Genomic DNA, 19012 nt, shown 5'->3' on the forward strand with positions numbered 1-19012 from the left:
CCCAGAAATCTGCTACAAACACCTTCATTCTGCCCAGCCCAGTGAGTGGCATGGTTTGGGCACAACATGATTTATTTAGGCAACCATTCTTTAAAATCAGGGGGACATTTTACATAGTTTGCAGGGTCCATCATCCCAGGGGCCCAATTGGGCATTGGACTAATCATCTAGGCCTTCTAAGGGGGTCTGGGATCCTTAAAGGGATACTGTCATGGGAAAACATGTTTTTTTTCAAAACGCAACAGTTGATAGTGCTACTCCAGCAGACTTCTGCACTGAAATCCAATTCTCAAAAGAGCAAACAGATTTTTATTATATTCAATTTCGAAATTTGATATGGGGCTAGACATATTGACAGTTTCCCAGCTGTCCCCAGTCATGTGACTTGTGCTCTGATAAACTTTAGTCACTCTTTACTGCCGTACTGCAAGTTGGATTGATATCACCGAACAACAGAACAATGGGAAGGTAACCAGATAGCAGTTCCCTAACAAAAGATAACAGCTCCCTGGTAGATCTAAAAACAACACTCAATAGTAAAAGCCAAGTCCTACAGAGACTGATTGTTACATTAAGTAGGAGAAATAACAGCCTGCCAGAAAGCAGTTCCATCCTAAAGTGCAGGCACAAGTCAGGTGACTGGGGCAGCTGGAAAACTGACAATATGTCTAGCCCCATGTCAGATTTCAAAATTGAATAAAAAAAAGATGTTTGCTCTTTTGAAAAATGGATTTCAGGGCAGAAGTGTTTTGAAAAAAACATGTTTTCCCATGACAGTATCCCTTTAAATATACTCTTTTTTTTTGTAAACCAATAGTGCAGGAAAGACAGAATCCACTGCCTTTAGCTCCCCAGGGATGATAGTTTCACAACTTTGATTGTAAGCTCTATGGGGCAGTGACTCATTTCCTACTGAATCTTTTACTATATGTATGTCACCTAATCTCTGTTTATTTATTCTTATATATTAAAAGTATTCTCCTGCTTCTGCAGAATGTTCTGTTTAGTAACACTGTACAGCACTGGGTATATTTGTACTTATACATACAATATGCTGTCTGGCAGTGTGAGTATATGTACACATATATATGGTTGGCAGGGTCCATGTGCCAGGGCAGGGGGGGGCAGAAGTAACCCTGTGGGTGCCTGAGAGTAAAACATCTCCTGCCCAGAGCAGCTGCATGGAGAAGGGGGAGGGAGAGAGGGGCTTTTCAGCGACCCCACAAAACATTGGGGGAGGGGGGAGGGAATTCTATTCTTCAGTGAGAAGCAGCAAGTTCCCCCCCCCCTGCACCCATAAACTTTCCCTCTCCTGCCTCCCCCATAAACGCGGAGCTGCTGAACCCCGTATCCCGAGCCCCCAGTTCCCAGGCGGTGCAGGAGAGGCAGTTGAGTCGCTGCGGGGAGAAGTTCTGTACAAATTGCGACTCCTCTCCAGTTTCCCTTCCCCCTCTCCCCACTCCGAGGGGAGGCTCCGAGCTGCCAAAGAAGGGGATTGTTTTAGAAACCAGTCAGCCAAAAAGGAAAGGCAGATCCGAGCGCTGAGCAACTGAGCCCAGAACCTGCCCAACTCCGGAACCTGCCCAACTGGACCCGAGCTCCTCATTTAGTTCTACTGGAACCACAGAGCCGACCCCGGGATTGGACCGCCGACCCCATCAGCTCCTTCCCCCGGGTAAGTCTCCACTTCTCGGCCTCCCTGTCCCGAGTGTTCCGGTGCCATGTGTCTTTGTTGTGGGCACTGAGTGGCTCCCGCTGCCGTTAGGACCCCGCTCTGGGACTTTCTCCTTGTTTTTTGCAGTTTTTGGGCTCCGCAGTTCGCTGGATCCCAGTGCCCCTTGTTAGGCCCTCGCCTGCCTCCTCCATGGGAAGCTTTCAACATTCCTGCGATTTGAGTAAAACACAGAAAAATTCAAGTTTAAACCTTCCCTGGGGCCCAGGACTCGCAGTGTCCCGTCTTGTTCTGTTTCTCCCCGGGGTGATGCCTGTGATGCCTGTGATACATTGTAACAAATTAGTAACAGCGAAATCTCTCTCTGTATTCCTCTATTTCTCTCACTGTTTCAACTTCCCCTTCAAGTGCCTCTGGGGCCCTGGCACTCACATTCCCTGGCACTCTCAGCCCCTGGCACCCACAAACCCTGGGTGCTCTCAGCCCCTGGCACCCACAAACCCTGGGTACTCTCAGCCCCTGGCACCCACAAACCCCGGGTACTCTCAGCCCCTGGCACCCACAAACCCTGGGTACTCTCAGCCCCTGGCACCCACAAACCCTGGGTACTCTCAGCCCCTGGCACCCACAAACCCCGGGTACTCTCAGCCCCTGGCACCCACAAACCCCGGGTACTCTCAGCCCCTGGCACCCACAAACCCTGGGTACTCTCAGCCCCTGGCACCCACAAACCCCGGGTACTCACAGCTCCTGGGCACTCTCAGCCCCTGGCACCCACAAACCCTGGGCACTCTCAGCCCCTGGCACCCACAAACCCTGGGCACTCTCAGCCCCTGGCACCCACAAACCTTGGGCACTCTCAGCCCCTGGTACCCACAAACCCTGAGTACTCTCAGCCCCTGGCACTCACAGCTCCTGGGCACTCTCAGCCCCTGGCACCCACAAACCCTGGGCACTCTCAGCCCCTAGCACCCACAGCCCCTGGGTACTCTCGACCTCTGTGTACACTCGGCCTCTGGGTACTCTCAGCCCCTGGCATTTACAACCCCTGGGTACTTATTATTATTATCAGTTTCCGGTGCATTTATTTCTTGGCCCTGGTTTCTCACTGCCCGGTGAATGGCACTGCCAGGAATAACACAGAGACCTGTTGCTTCTGGATATATTGGCAAACTGATTTTATTCTGTGAATTTGCCTCTGTTTTGGTTTATTTATTGGTTTTGTAGAGAAATTGCTTGCAAATATGAACAAAATATTCCACTTTATAGAGATTTGTGGCAGAGACAAGTTGTGAGTCTCACTTTGCTTGTGCCCAGGGTGTTTCTCTGTCTAAGAAACCTTTGATTTTGGTGTTTATTACTATTATCATTATTAATAATAACAAAAATAGTACTGAGGCTCCTCAGGTTCAACCTTATGTTTTGGTGCAGAGGAAATATGTGTTTCTATCAGGCTGATGGGGAAATGGGCATGTTAAACTAGCAGTAATAGCAATAATAACAACATTATTATTATCTGCATTTCTGGGTTGTTTGGCCCAATATGTAGAATGGACTGTATGTTGGGACTGATGTATGGATTGGACTGTATGTTGGGACTGATATGTGGTTGGACGGTATGTTGGGACTGATATGTGGTTGGACGGTATGTTGGGACTGATATGTAGATTGGACTGTATGTTGGGACTGATGTATGGATTGGACTGTATGTTGGGACTGATATGTGGTTGGACTGTATATTGGGACTGATATGTAGATTGGACTGTATGTTGGGACTGATGTATGGATTGGACTGTATGTTGGGACTGATATGTGGTTGGACTGTATGTTGCGACTCATATGTAGATTGGACTGTATGTTGGGACTGATATGTGGATAGGACTGTATGTTGGGAAAAGGTGGCAACCCTAGTTGGGACTGATATACAGATTGGACTTTATGTTGGGACTGATGTATGGATTGACTGTATGTTGGGGCTGATATATGGATTGCACTGTATGTTACGGCTGATATATGGATTGCACTGTATGTTGGGGCTGATATATGGATTGCACTGTATGTTAGGGCTGATATATGGATTGCACTGTATGTTATGGCTGATATATGGATTGCACTGTATGTTAGGGCTCATATATGGATTGCACTGTATGTTGGGACTGATATATGGTTTGGACTGTATGTTGGGACTGATGTATATTTTTGCTGATCAGGTTTGGTACCAAGATATAAGAATACTGGGAGTTGTAGCACTACAGTTGTTTACATTAAATACAAATAAACAAGCCATTAGGGGCATTTACATTTCTTACAAAGGGCAGAACAGTTGAATGAGCAACACACGACTGAGCAGTTTTCTGACATAACAGCAGTGAAAGAGCCCAAGGTTCCTGTGTATGGGGGCCCATTTCTGTGCAGAAGCTCCAGTTTGAGTTACAAAGTTAAAAGAAAGATGAAAATAAGTTTCTGTTTCTTTGTCCGTCTGGCCCCAGCATGAGCTGCAACTCCCTCAACCTTATTGCAACTGCTCTATCACTAAAGCCCCAGTAACCAGGAGAAGGGTCTGTAGAGAATCCTCCCCTTGCAGAGCTGCTGTGTGCCTTTATAAAGGCTCCTCTACTGACTTGTGCACAGGCTGCCGCAGCTCCATAAATCGAAATCCACCACCATTAAAAGCACGACCGCTGCTAAGCACCTCCTTTCCTCAAATACCACAAACCCCCCCAGGTGTGAGACCCGGGGCAGATGTCCCTAGTGAGAGAGATAAGGGGGGGCCCTCTGTGCAGCTGCTTGGGGCTCTGCCACTGAGTGACCCTGCACATTGCTCAGCTGATTCACCCCATGTGCCCTGATTGGTGCCCCGGGGAAGATTTGTGCCCTGATTGGTGGTCAAGGATTTGTGCGGCCACATGGCAGCGCCACATTTGTTTCTTCGGAAACTTGGTCCTTATTAAGGAATTTGCCTCCCATACAAGCATGATGGGACAATTAGTGACTAATTATGGTTGTTATGGTTGTGATGGAAACATGTTGTGTATGTGACACTGTCTCTGCTAAAAAAACTGTGTGTGTCATTATTTCTGTTGCTCTGTGTGTATATGCCAAGCTGTCTATTTGTACAGTAAATGAATAGCACACAGGCTACAGCAATAAATGGATTTATAAATACATATAGGTTACAGATACAGCAATAAATGGATTTATAAATACATGGTTAAGTGCCGCATGTAAATAGAGGCTGAAAGAGATCTGGCCTATAGAGCTTGCCATCTAAGTTATCAGGAAATACACTCCCCCATGCAAAGGAAGTAGAGACAGTCACATGTGTACCAGGAAATACACTCCCCTCGTGCAAAGTAAGTAGAGACAGTCACACAAATACCAGAAAAAACTAGGGATGCACCGAATCCAGGATTCGGTTTGGGATTCGGCCAGGATTCGGCCTTTTTCAGCAGGATTCGGATTCGGATTCGGCCGAATCCTTCTGCCTGGCCGAACCGAATCCGAACCCTAATTTGCATATGCAAATTAGGGGCGGGAGGGAAATCACGTGACTTTTTGTCAGAAAATGAGGAAGTAAAAAATGTTTTCCCCTTCCCACCCCTAATTTGCATATGCAAATTAGGGTTCGGTATTCGGCCGAATCTTTCACAAAGGATTCGGGGGTTTGGCCGAATCCAAAATAGTGGATTCGGTGCATCCCTAGAAAAAACACTCCCCATGCAAGGGAAGTAGAGACAGTCACGGAAGTACCAGGAAATACACTTCCCCTGTGCAAAGGAAGTAGAGACAGTTACACGGGTACCAGGAAATACACTCCCTTCATGCAAAGGAAGTAGAGACAGTCACACTAGTACCAGAAAAACACTCCCCATGAAAAGGAAGTAGAAACAGTCACACGAGTACCAGGAAATACACTTCCCCTGTGCAAAGAAGCAGAGACAGTTACACGAGTACCAGGAAAAGGAAGTAGAGACAGTCATGAGTACCAGGAAATACACTCTCCCCCCATGCAAAGGAAGTAGAGACAGTTACAGAAGTACCAGGCTATATACTCCCCCGTGCAAAGGAGGTAGAGACAGTCACACGAGTACCAGGAAATACACTCCCCCATGCAAAGGAAGTAGAGACAGTCATGAGTACCAGGAAATACACCCCCCCCCCGTGCAAAGGAGGTAGAAACAGTCACATGAGTACCAGGAAATACACTCCCCCATGCAAAGGAAGTCAAGACAGTTACACTAGTTCCAGGAAAAGTAAATCAAAAAGGGGCAACTCTAATCATAGGGCACCTGTCGGGTGAGTACAGGGCCCAGTTGTGACCTGCGCCCTCTGCCACTCTTAACTTGTGTGTGTGAATAAGGTGCAGGTTACGGGTGAGTGGGTGATGACTGTGTGCCTCCCCCTTGCCAATACAGGGGTGACTAATGGAGTCGGTGCTGTATTCCTGGGGCAAGTGGCAGTAGGGTTGTTACCTGTCCAGTGTTGACCAGGACAGGAAGTTTTTGGAAGCAAATGATGAAATCTGGGCAGTACTCTCTAAGACTGATGTGGCAATCAACCAATAGTCATGTCATAGCACTGGCCCATGACATAACATACGGCCTATGTGAAGTCACATCTGTCCAGTGACCTCACCGACTGGTGCCGCCTTTATTTGCACCCTGCTCCACTTTATCTCCCACAATGCTGCTGTTTCACTAAATATCTAGAGCTTGATGATTTCCCATAATCCCGCGGGGGTTACAGAGATTCCTGCTGAATTCCTAACGAGCTCGTTAATGACACGTTGAAAGCACATGGCCGCCTGCCGCTCCCTCTGCCACTTCCAGGGGATCTGTTATGTGTCAGGGACACCTCCGCCCTGGCTGTTTTATGGGGGAGCCAGAGGTGTGAGGGGCGCACTTCAAAGCCGGCGAGGTGTATGGGGGTGGCTGCGGGGCACCTGTAGTGGGGGCTGCAGGGGGGGTTATATTGGCACTAATGAGCTGAGAGAGACTGTAAAACAGAGCAGTTCTAAATTCAGCTCCGGCTCTGTAGGGCCCCTGTTACTGAGCTACTAACTCCCAACAACTCTGACAGCCTGCAGTAAGTCCGTATAGCATCACCCCACTGGATACCCCCAGCTGCTTCTTAACTACAGCACCCAGCATCCTCTGTGAGCCAAGTACTGGAAGGAATCAGATTATAAACTCCTCTGCCTAATGGGTATCGCTCAATAAAATCCCACCAACCCAGTTTCAGCCCAACAGAACCTTTCTGCGACACAAGTTGCTCCATTTCCCAGCAGCAAAAAGATGGTCCCAGTGCAGAAGAGCTCACAATCTGACCTCCCCATTGGGAGCCAATTCACACATCCGAAAACGTTTTTGTGAGAAGAAACCAACACAACAGGGGGCATAGATTGCACTTCCGTTGGAATCAAACTCGGGGCCCCAGAACCACGGCAGTAATTCCTGTGCATCACCTATAAAGGCAGTGAATACATCTAGGGGTACACTAGGGTTTCTTTACTTCCCTCTCCACTGTTCAGGTGCAGGGACAGGGCAGAGGCTCTGTGCCAATTCTGTGCCCGCAGTGAGCTGGAGATGTAACAGATAATGAGTGTGGCACAGGGCATCTGAGGATAACGGCTGCTTAATGGCCCTGGAGCCGGAGATTTGGTTCAGAGCAATTATAGATTTTATTGAGCCAAATGATCTGACAGTTTGTAACCTCTGCTCTGGGGGGGGGGGCATATTACTGGAAGTGCTACACCCAGAGCCATTCAACACAGCGAGTGACTATCCCCAAGAGCTTACAATCTATACATGGGTGGATAACGCTGTCTATGTATATATATATATATATGTCCCACAGTGTCTGCACTCACATTAGAATGAAGCCAGAGGTGCACAGTCAATAATCAATCATGTATGTAAAAGCAGGACCCACACTCTCTGTTAGTTGTGATGTTTCTCAAGGATACAGTGCATTGCAAGTGTAACAGTTTATATATATATATATATATATATATATATATATATATATATATATATATATATATATACTGTATACTACTTTGCAATAGATCTGTAGATCTGGGAGGAGCAAGCATGTTTTTTCTGTCTATAACCAGATTTGTAGTAGTTGAACTACTCCCCCTACAGGGATCTCCAGGGAATCACAAGGAGACTTTGAGCTCAGCAATTACCCTTGGGGCAGATAGTAACCCTGTAATTCACCCCCCTCCGGCATCCATAGTAATTAGGATGCTCCTAATATCCAACCAGCAGTTGACTTTCTGATGATGTCATTGCTACTGAGTATCTGTCTCATACAATCCCCTCCGCTGCTTTGCCCGACTACTGACCCATTGCAACATATTATCAGTGGGCAGCTCTGCTCCAGCCAAGACTCCATTTCCCACAATGCCTTGCAAGTCCAGTAATTAACAGACCTGCAGAGAAGCCCCTAATGATGAAAGGAGTAGGCAGCCACCAAACCAGAAGGCGCCCCCCTGCTCCCCCAATGGGTGCACTGACAGCTCTGGGGTTTCCCAGGCTAATTGGCCTGAAGGGCTAAGATGCCACAAACCTGCATCATTACTCACATCCCTCGGTCACCTGAAACCTCAAACCCCAACTGGCATCCGACTAACCACTAAAGGGAAAGTTTCCCACAAGCCCCCGTGTAACCCTTTCCCTGCTGCCCGGGGGTTACAATGAGATCCCGACATGCAGACCAACTGCAGGGACATGTGTGCAATTAACAACCCCCTGCAATAAGTGAGCAGATTCTTATGTCTTTGTGCGATTAAAAGGGAAGTAAAGCAACGTTACCAGCCTGTGTGTCGGAGTTTACAATCTATCACTTTTTGGGGGGGGGGGGTGTATTAGGGTTGAGGGCGTGCATTACAAGAACAGTATCGGTCTGCCTTAATTGTATTCTCTGCACTACTGGTTCTGACTCCTGAAACAATGTATCAGGCGCCAACTGATGAATAGACCTGGAGTACAACTCTGAGAAGCAGTGAGAGACATTAGCAGAGACATTTACACATAAGCCCAGGGAGGATGAGGAATGAATGGGATATTGGCCACTTGCTTTCAGTATAAGTGGGTGAAGTTCCCCTTTAAGGAGTCATTTCAGTTCCTGTAGAGCAGAGGGACGTTGGAGCTGAGCAAGTCAGAACCTGATGGATTGATCTCTTATCATTTTCTGTACAAGTGCAGAGAGTCGCTCACACAGTGTCATTATCCAGTGGAAGGGGGAGCTCTAAAGGAACCTACCTCCCATTCTGCTTCTGCAGCGTTTCGCTTTTTGGGATTGTATTGATTGGCTGGTTAGTACAGTGCCAGGGTTGGGATTGTATTGATTGGTTGGTTAGTACAGTGCCAGGGTTGGGATTGTATTGATTGGTTGGTTAGTACAGTGTCAGGGTTGGGATTGCATTGATTGGTTGGTACTGCAGTGCCAAGGTTGGGATTGTATTGATTGGCTGGTTAGTACAATGCCAGGGTTGGGATTGTATTGATTGTTTGGTTAGTACAGTGCCAGGGTTGGGATTGTATTGATTGGTTGGTTAGTACAGTGTCAGGGTTGGGATTGCATTGATTGGTTGGTACTGCAGTGCCAAGGTTGGGATTGTATTGATTGGCTGGTTAGTACAATGCCAGAGTTGGGATTGTATTGATTGGTTGGTTAGTACAGTGCCAGGGTTGCGTTTGTATTGATTGGTTGGTTAGTACAGTGCCAGGGTTGGGATTGTATTGATTGGTTGTTTAGTACAGTGCCAGGGTTGGGTTTTGTATTGATTGGTTGGTTAGTACAGTGCCAGGGTTGGGATTGTATTGATTGGTTAGTACAGTGCCAGGGTTGGGATTGTATTGATTAGTTGGTACCGCAGTGCCAGGGTTGGGATTGTATTGATTGGTTGGTTAGTATAGTGCCAAAGTTGGGATTGTATTGATTGGTTGGTTAGTACAGTGCCAGGGTTGGGATTGTATTGATTGGTTAGTACAGTGCCAGGGTTGGGTTTGTATTGATTGGTTGGTACAGCAGTGCCAGGGTTGGGTTTGTATTGATTGGTTGGTTAGTACAGTGCCAGGGTTGCGTTTGTATTGATTGGTTGGTTAGTACAGTGCTAAGGTTGGGATTGTATTGATTGGTACAGTGCCAGGGTTGGGTTTGTATTGATTGGTTGGTTAGTACAGTGCTAGGGTTGGGATTGTATTGATTGGTTAGTACAGTGCCAGGGTTGGGATTGTATTGATTAGTTGGTACCGCAGTGCCAGGGTTGGGATTGTATTGATTGGTTGGTTAGTATAGTGCCAAAGTTGGGATTGTATTGATTGGTTAGTTAGTACAGTGCCAGGGTAGGGATTGTATTGATTGGTTAGTACAGTGCCAGGGTTGGGTTTGTATTGATTGGTTGGTACAGCAGTGCCAGGGTTGGGTTTGTATTGATTGGTTGGTACAGCAGTGCCAGGGTTGGGATTGTATTTATTGGTTGGTTAGTACAGTGCCAGGGTTGGGATTGTATTGATTGGTTGGTTAGTATAGTGCCAAAGTTGGGATTGTATTGATTGGTTGGTTAGTACATGGCTAGGGTTGGGATTGTATTGATTGGTTAGTACAGTGCCAGGGTTGGGATTGTATTGATTGGTTGGTACCGCAGTGCCAGGGTTGGGATTGTATTGATTGGTTGGTTAGTACAGTGCCAGGGTTGGGATTGTATTGATTGGTTGTTTAGTACAGTGCCAGGGTTGGGTTTTGTATTGATTGGTTGGTTAGTACAGTGCCAGGGTTGGGATTGTATTGATTGGTTAGTACAGTGCCAGGGTTGGGATTGTATTGATTAGTTGGTACCGCAGTGCCAGGGTTGGGATTGTATTGATTGGTTGGTTAGTATAGTGCCAAAGTTGGGATTGTATTGATTGGTTGGTTAGTACAGTGCCAGGGTTGGGATTGTATTGATTGGTTAGTACAGTGCCAGGGTTGGGTTTGTATTGATTGGTTGGTACAGCAGTGCCAGGGTTGGGTTTGTATTGATTGGTTGGTTAGTACAGTGCCAGGGTTGCGTTTGTATTGATTGGTTGGTTAGTACAGTGCTAAGGTTGGGATTGTATTGATTGGTACAGTGCCAGGGTTGGGTTTGTATTGATTGGTTGGTTAGTACAGTGCTAGGGTTGGGATTGTATTGATTGGTTAGTACAGTGCCAGGGTTGGGATTGTATTGATTAGTTGGTACCGCAGTGCCAGGGTTGGGATTGTATTGATTGGTTGGTTAGTATAGTGCCAAAGTTGGGATTGTATTGATTGGTTAGTTAGTACAGTGCCAGGGTTGGGATTGTATTGATTGGTTAGTACAGTGCCAGGGTTGGGTTTGTATTGATTGGTTGGTACAGCAGTGCCAGGGTTGGGTTTGTATTGATTGGTTGGTACAGCAGTGCCAGGGTTGGGATTGTATTTATTGGTTGGTTAGTACAGTGCCAGGGTTGGGATTGTATTGATTGGTTGGTTAGTATAGTGCCAAAGTTGGGATTGTATTGATTGGTTGGTTAGTACATGGCTAGGGTTGGGATTGTATTGATTGGTTAGTACAGTGCCAGGGTTGGGATTGTATTGATTGGTTGGTACCGCAGTGCCAGGGTTGGGATTGTATTGATTGGTTGGTTAGTATAGTGCCAAAGTTGGGATTGTATTGATTGGTTAGTACAGTGCCAGGGTTGGGATTGCATTGATTGGTTAGTACAGTGCCAGGGTTGGGTTTGTATTGATTGGTTGGTTAGTATAGTGCCAACGTTGGGATTGTATTGATTGGTTGGTTAGTACAGTGCCAGGGTTGGGATTGTATTGTTTGGTTAGTACAGTGCCAGGGTTGGGATTGTATTTATTGGTTGGTTAGTACAGTGCCAGGGTTGGGATTGTATTTATTGGTTGGTTAGTACAGTGCCAGGGTTGGGATTGTATTGATTGGTTGGTTAGTATAGTGCCAGGGTTGGGATTGTATTGATTGGTTGGTTAGTATAGTGCCAAAGTTGGGATTGTATTGATTGGTTGGTTAGTACAGTGCCAGGGTTGGGATTGTATTTATTGGTTGGTTTGTATAGTGCCAGGGTTGGGATTGTATTGATTGGTTGTTACCGCAGTGCCACGGTTGCCCTTTGGGGTTAATTCTGCTCATCCCCACATCATATTGTGTCACACCCAGAACAGCCCATAACTATGAAATTGCCCCCAAACAGACATTCCTGCCATTTGGCTCTTGACTCCCCAAAATGGACCGGTGCACTCTGGGAAATCTGCACTGAGATTGAGGGGGGCTGTGTGGTCTCCCAGGGGGTGCACTTAAAGGGAACAAACATGTATAAATGGGCTTCTGCTGTGTTTTCCTGTAAATATGCAATAAAGCCAATTATCCCTAATGGCTGGACTAGAAATGGAATGTGCAACTTCTGACCCTCAGGCTGTTTGTTGAACTGCAACTCTCAGCATGGCCCTTTATGATTTAATACTTCATTGCTTCAGACTGGTCCTTGATATGACCACAAGGGTTTGATTTGTGTATGGGCTGGCAGGTTTAGGGCAAGATTGCTGCATTAACTGCCTCCATTGTGATATCATCCATGTAGCGATGCCATGTGGGGCAGGTTTAACTGCTTCATGTGCTTCAGTCTGTCCATCACTGACCCCCCGCCGCCCCTACTTTTGCAAGGGAATAAGGAGATTTTGGATTCTATCAAATTTCTGATTGTGTAAAGGGTAACATTCCGATTGATAAAGGAATCGTTTGCATATAAATGCCTGAGAACTGGGGCGAGTCCCTTAGGCTTAACTAAATTGGAAATCAGATGTGGACTCCCAATTGATGTATAATAAAGGGTAACATTGCCTGAGTGAATATTATGGTAAGGGAGGGCACTCAATTATTACACAGCAGTGCAGACTTCCAGATCATTTTCCTCTCTGTTTGTATGAGGGATTAAAGGGTTTTATTTAGGGGATGCACCCATCACAGAAGGGTGTTAGTGGTACTCAGTCCTGCCTGTCGGCTTTCTAAGGTGCAATCTGTCAGCCAAACGTAAGTGCAGGAATACCCTGCACATTCAGGTCCCAACCACGTCCTGGGTGACACGGAGTCAGAACCACCAGGGCTGAGAACAGAAAGAAGCAGTGTTTTGGGTTTTAACTTCCCCTTTATTTTTTCTTGGCAAACATTTCTGAATGTTTGAACATTTCTCCAAGTTTCCTTTTATGTTCTCTCCTATTTTGGTTGGAAGAGATAATCGACCGGCCAACAATATTTTGAGAAGCTTGAAGATTGCCATAGAAACTATCAGCAAAATATGTCTCCCACCCCTTTCACTTGGCTAAAAAATTCCTTGTTTCATTAGGAGAAATGGTCTCATTAACCTCATCAGAGTCTATTCATCTCTGAAAAATACAAGGGAAAGTGTTGGAAGGGTTACTGCCTGCTATGCTCTCATTTCCCTACAGAAATAGGGATTGGTAGCACTAGATAGGTACCTAATATATAGGGACAAAGACAAGGCAGTTTGGAGGGTTACTGACAGCTTTGCAAATGGAGATTATTAGGCATTTGGCAACTTCAGTCCCTCATAGAGCATCCCCAACTGTCCTCCTTGTGCTTCTAAAGCATTTGTTGGAGCTAAAGGGTGAGGGCCGTTCCTGCTGGTTAATAGTTTTCTATTGAGCTGAAACAATAGGCCACTCACAATGGGACAGTTTTTGACTTGAGGAGATCTGTTCTTAAGGGTCAATAAAAGTCTTAAGTGAAAGGTCGGGCAGTTAATGGGGGGGGGGGGGTGCCTGAAATCTCTTTAAGGCAAATATTCCACATGATGATTGGAGGAACTTGGAGCTGAATAACAAGTCAGGTGTCCATTTCCCAGATACCCCCTGGTATAGAAAGGGCAGAGATGATACCCCCCTGATCGATTGCTGGGCACATTATTGACCTTTGCCCAGGTCGGTGTCTGCAGGGAGTCACAGTGCAATGGAAACAGACAGTAGGACTGAGCAATTAGAGGACGGTGGCCCGGGAATCTGTCTCCCCATAACCAGCTGTTTTCCCCCATTAGAATGTGACCTTGCCCCATGGCAGTCCTTTGTACCCTAAGTAGATTTCATCTTCCCTCCCCCCCCAGCGCCCACCAATCCTCCTCAGGGGGCCCCCACCCCATTCCCCAGCTCGTACCTAAGCTGCCTCTTTTATTGGAGGCCTCAATCCTCTCCAGATAGGGACCCCGTAAGCAACCTCTGCCTTTTGTCCCACTCAAATGAAAGGGGGGGAAGAGAAAGGAGAGGGGAGGGGGTGCGGTAACATAAAGGGAAACAGCCAAGGGGTAATAGTCTCTTGAGTCAGCTCGCTGCATTACAATCAATGGGGACTCTATTAAGCCTCGTTCTGCCTGTTAGTGTTACCCACGGCAACGCAGCCCCCATATGGAAAGCATGCACTTTATTGTGCCCCGTCTCCAGGCCTCATTGTAGGACCCAAGCATGAGTGGCAGTGAGACCCCCCGGGCCCCGGGCGTTGCCTGTGTTTATCTAATGGCGAGAGGGGAGAACTGTTGGCTGGAGTATTGTCGTATGCTCACGAGCAGGGGGGCATTAAATACAGGGGGGAGAGGGGGTAAGTGAGGTAGAGGGGCTCATGAATATGCAGGAACCTCATGAATGGACCGAGGGGAAAAAAAACAGATGGAATTTATGTTAAAAAAAAACCTCAAACCCCCCAATTAATCCAGGGACCCCCCCACTTCTCATGTTTGTGCCCAGTCTGTGCCAGTGAGTGTGAGAGCAACATTTATCCAATTAGAAGAAATGACCCCCAAGTGGGCGTGAAAGTTGCAAAACTCCCCTAAAGTTTTCTGTTTCTCACCCTTTTTCTTTCTTTTTTCATTTTTGGGGAGGCAGCTTTTGCATCCCTGTTCCTATTGGGGGATATAAAAATTGGGATGTTTGGGAGTCAGTGTTTATGAAGGGGAGTTAGGTTATGGGCCCCATTGCCCAAGGGCCCAAAATTTCCAGGGCCTGGCAGGTTATCAAATGTGACCAACTGCATACACGTATTTCATTGCCCCCATGGGCCAAGCAACCCCCCCCTTCACTTAATGCTCTGTGAGCTCATAACCATTGTAACTGCCCTTGTCTTGTGACCCAATGATCTTCCCAATTTCTCCAGTTCCCTCACCTACACAGGCTTGGGCTTCTACAGCACCAGAGGGTCTCTTACTGGGCCCGGTCCTTACTGTGTGATGTTGTCTCTATTTAAATAATATGAGAGTTAGCCCCAGATGTCAGGCTCTCTGGGAGCCCTAGGGGGCCCAGTCTAATCTTGGAGTCTATGGAGATTTAAGGATTGGGTTGGGACCCTTGTGACGTGGCACCCTGGCACCCATCCTGACTTTGTTTTATGCCAGGGAATTGGTGGTTTTCTGGTTGTTCATGAATCTGATGGACAGGACATTGGTTCTGGGAGACATGGACCCACCTTCCAAGGGTTAACCATTTTGCTGCCAGAGGGCCAGTCTCTGCACGCATTGGCAGGAGCTGTGTTGCCCTGAGGATTGTGGGTGGTGTCAGTTCTGGATCTCCATGTTCCACTGGCACTGCCAGACTCTGAGCCAATCAAGAAAAATTTAATAATAATAATAAAAAAAAAAAATGAAATTGCTCAAGTCGAAGGTTTGTGATGCCAAGTTTCCACTTCCAGCGCCGGCTCCGACCTCCCACAGGCACAGCCGTTACCCTGTCTGCCAGCAACAGAACCAGAGCAACGGGCCAACAGCAAAGGGGAAGCTACATGCCAACTGGCACCTAGGGCCAACAGTACAGAGGGGAGAACCCACAGTGCAGAACACATGTGACCAATAGAGCAGAGAGAAAACCATCAGTACAGAACAAAGAGACCCGGGTACCCACCAGGAAAAAATGCCCATAGTGACACCTAGTGGTTACCCCAGGTATGTGCCACTCTGAGTACCGTCACTTGTTTCCCTAATGCCCATGATGTTGGCACGCAGCAAGAGACTGGCATATTAGAGCTGGCACAGGCTGTACATGCAGAGAGGCAACTGGGCAGGGCCTGGTTACTGGAACACAGCATTTGTACCATAAAATGAAAATGTGGGACTGGACTGGTGCTGTTTTCCGCTGCATCTTCACTTATTCCAGGCTCCACTCCAGCCCCCCTCCCCCGCTCAGCAGGTTTAACCCCTAAGGTTGAGGGATCACTGCAAGTAAGAATTACAGACAATACCTGCCTACAATCACAATGAAGGGAACAAGGGATTCAGCTGTTGCCTGCAATGAACTGAAGGCGGGACAAGCACTTTATATCAAATTAATTTAATTACATTAGCAGTTTTATATGAAAAGTACAGCAAGAGGTATCTAGCTGAGAACTGGGACAGGAGAGAGGAACCTGGGGCAAGAGTGGGGTATCTGGCTGGGACCTGGGGCGTCGTAGAGAAATATTTGGATGGTAACTGGGGCAGGAGAGAAAGATCTGGTTGGGAACTGGCCCAGGAGAGAAAGATCTGGTTGGGAACTGGCCCAGGAGAGAAAGATCTGGTTGGGAACTGGGCAGAAGAGAAATATCTGGTTGGGAACTGGGGCAGGAGAGAAGTATTATCTGATTGGGAACTGTGCCAGGAGAGAAGTATTATCTGATTGGGAACTGTGCCAGGAGAGAAGTATCTGGTTGAGAACTGGGACAGGAGAGAAAGATCTGGTTGGGAACTGGGCCAGGAGAGAAGTATCTGGTTGGGAACTTGGGCAGGAGAGAAAGATCTGGTTGGGAACTGGGCCAGGAGAGAAAGATCTGGTTGGGAACTGGGCCAGGAGAGAAAGATCTGGTTGGGAACTGGGCCAGGAGAGAAAGATCTGGTTGGGAACTGGGCCAGGAGAGAAAGATCTGGTTGGGAACTGGAGAGAAGTATCTGGTTGGGAACTGGGGCAGCAGAGAAAGATCTGGTTGGGAACTGGCCCAGGAGAGAAAGATCTGGTTGGGAACTGGGCAGAAGAGAAAGATCTGGTTGGGAACTGGGCCAAGAGAGAAGGACCTGGTTGGGAACTGGGGCAGGAGAGAAGGATTTGGTTGGGAACTGGGGCAGAAGAGCGGGATCGGGGGCAAGAGAGGGGTATCTGGATGGGAACTGGGGCAGGAAAGTGCAATCCAGGGCAGGAGAGTGGGACCTTGGGCAATAGAGAGGTACCTGGGGCAAGATAGGGGTATCTGGATTGGGACAGGAGAAAGGTATGATCTTCATTTTTATAGATTCCAGATTATTTGACCAGTTTGCTGTGAAGTTTAGTATTTGCGTCTGACTCACAGGTCCCTCGCTGATTATCACATGTGGGGGAAGATTTGCTGCACGCTTTTCTCCTGCTCAGAGGAATATATTTCCTCATGTGACTGACTGTACTTCCTGTCTGGCAAATGTACATCTGATGTGCCTTGCTATACCCAGGGATCTAGACCGGGTGAGAGTATTCGTTCATTGTTACTGGAGGAGCCATTTGTCTGGCTGAATGTATTCTCTGCACTGCTGGTTCTGACTGCTCAGAATCTGATGTAGCAGCTCTGTGTGAGTGACACTGGGTGCAACTGGCAGATGAGTGCAGGCAGGTGTCATGTGCTTGGCATTTTGGTTGGGACCATGTGGCGTCCATAGTTGCTCCTTGTGATTGAGAATGAGCCCTAAATAATGTTAAACTTTGGGTTGTTTGGGGGAATAAAATTAGGAATTTCTGAGCTGCTGCTTTGAAAGTAGGAGAAGATTTTGGAAATTCTGAAGTTTTTCTAGAAAAGCGGCTCCTGTTTTTCTTGCCAAGTGATGAAGATTTCCCTGAAATTCTTGGCTGCAGTTTCTCCGCCATTCCAGGCCTGTTAATTTCACTCTTCTAATGACTCCCCCCTGCGGCACCAGATTTACTGCCTGTCTCCATCCAGCGAGGGGCGGAGGTCTGGGGGGGGTGCTCAAGGAGAAAAGGCCTTTGGGTCAGAGGCCATATAAACCCCCACTCACAGGAAGCAGTTATTTTAACCTGTGGGGGGGGGCGCACAAAAGAGCCTGAAACAGCTGAAATAGCTCTTATTATGGAGGGGGGACAGAGGGGACCTTTATTCAGGTTCACTGTCGGCCCTGACATGTTTAATGGGTGACATTTAGTGCCTAATGGGTCTCTCTGGGCTCTGGGGAATGTCCCACCATTCTCTCTATTTACATTCAGTCACAGGCCTCTCTCTTTCTCTAACTCTCTTTCAATCACTCTCTCTTTCTCTAACTCTCTCTCTCCCTCATTGTCTTTCTCTCACTTTCTCTAACTCTCTCTCTTATTCTCTCTCTCTCTCTTATTCTCTCTCTTTTTCTCACTCTCTTTCTATCTCTCTATTTTTCTCTCTCTCTCTTTCTATCTTTCTTTCTTTCTTTCTTTCTTTCTTTCTTTCTTTCTTTCTTTCTTTCTTTTTTTATCTCATTGTCTCTCTTTCACTCTCTTTCACTCTTTTTATCTCTCTATCTTTCTCTCTCTTAAGGTGGCCATACACGGGCAGATAAAGCTGCCGATATCGGGTCATTTAGACCAATTTGACATCTTATCTGCCCGTGTATGCGGGCTTCCCGATCGATTTCTGGCCACGATATCGATCGGGAAGGTTTGATTTTTACCCGACCAACCCGTCGGAGCCCCTTGGTGTATCGTAATTCGATCGTTCGGCCATACGGCCGACTCTCCGAATTACCCCCGATATAGCCATGCCGTTAGTGGCATATCGGGGAAAGATCTACTCGTTTGCCGATGTTGCCAAACGAACAGATCTTTGAGCCTATGGCCAGCTTTACTCTTATGGGGGACCATTGCGTATGTGAAAAAAATGGAAACTCTTAACACTTAAAGGAAAACTATACCCCCAAAATGAATACTTAAGCAACAGATAGTTTATATCAAATTGAATGACATATTAAAGAATCTTACCAAACTGGAGTATATATTTACATAAATATTGCCCTTTTACATCTCTTGCCTTGAGCCACCATTTCGTGACTCTATCTGTGCTGCCTCAGAGATCACCTGACCAGAAATACTACAACACTAACTGTAACAGGAAGAAGTGAGGAAGCAAAAGGCAGAACTCTGTCTGTTAATTGGCTCATGTGACCTTACATGTGGTTTGTATGTGTGCACAGTGAATCTTACGATCTCAGGGGGCGGCCCTTATTTTTTAAAATGGAAATTTTCTATTTATGATTACCCAATGGCACATACTACTAAAAAAGTATATTATTATGATAATGGTTCATTTACATGAAGCAGGGTTTTACACATGAG

The 19012-nt window shown here is 46.9% G+C and overlaps 1 protein-coding gene across 3 annotated transcripts in view; it reads left to right on the forward strand.

The window, feature by feature from the left end:
- Positions 1-1277: 1277 nt before the first annotated feature.
- Positions 1278-19012, forward strand: part of boc.S (BOC cell adhesion associated, oncogene regulated S homeolog) — a 32932-nt gene continuing 15197 nt past the window's right edge. For 2 of the 3 annotated variants that reach the window (XM_018248998.2, XM_018248999.2), the window contains exon 1: positions 1278-1675. The gene's annotated coding sequence lies outside the window, so the exon portion shown is untranslated. The remainder of the gene's footprint in view (positions 1676-19012) is intronic. The other variant, XM_018249000.2, reaches the window with a different exon arrangement.

Source organism: Xenopus laevis, chromosome 2S (genome assembly GCF_017654675.1).
Source record: "Xenopus laevis strain J_2021 chromosome 2S, Xenopus_laevis_v10.1, whole genome shotgun sequence".
Lineage (NCBI taxonomy): Eukaryota > Metazoa > Chordata > Amphibia > Anura > Pipidae > Xenopus > Xenopus laevis.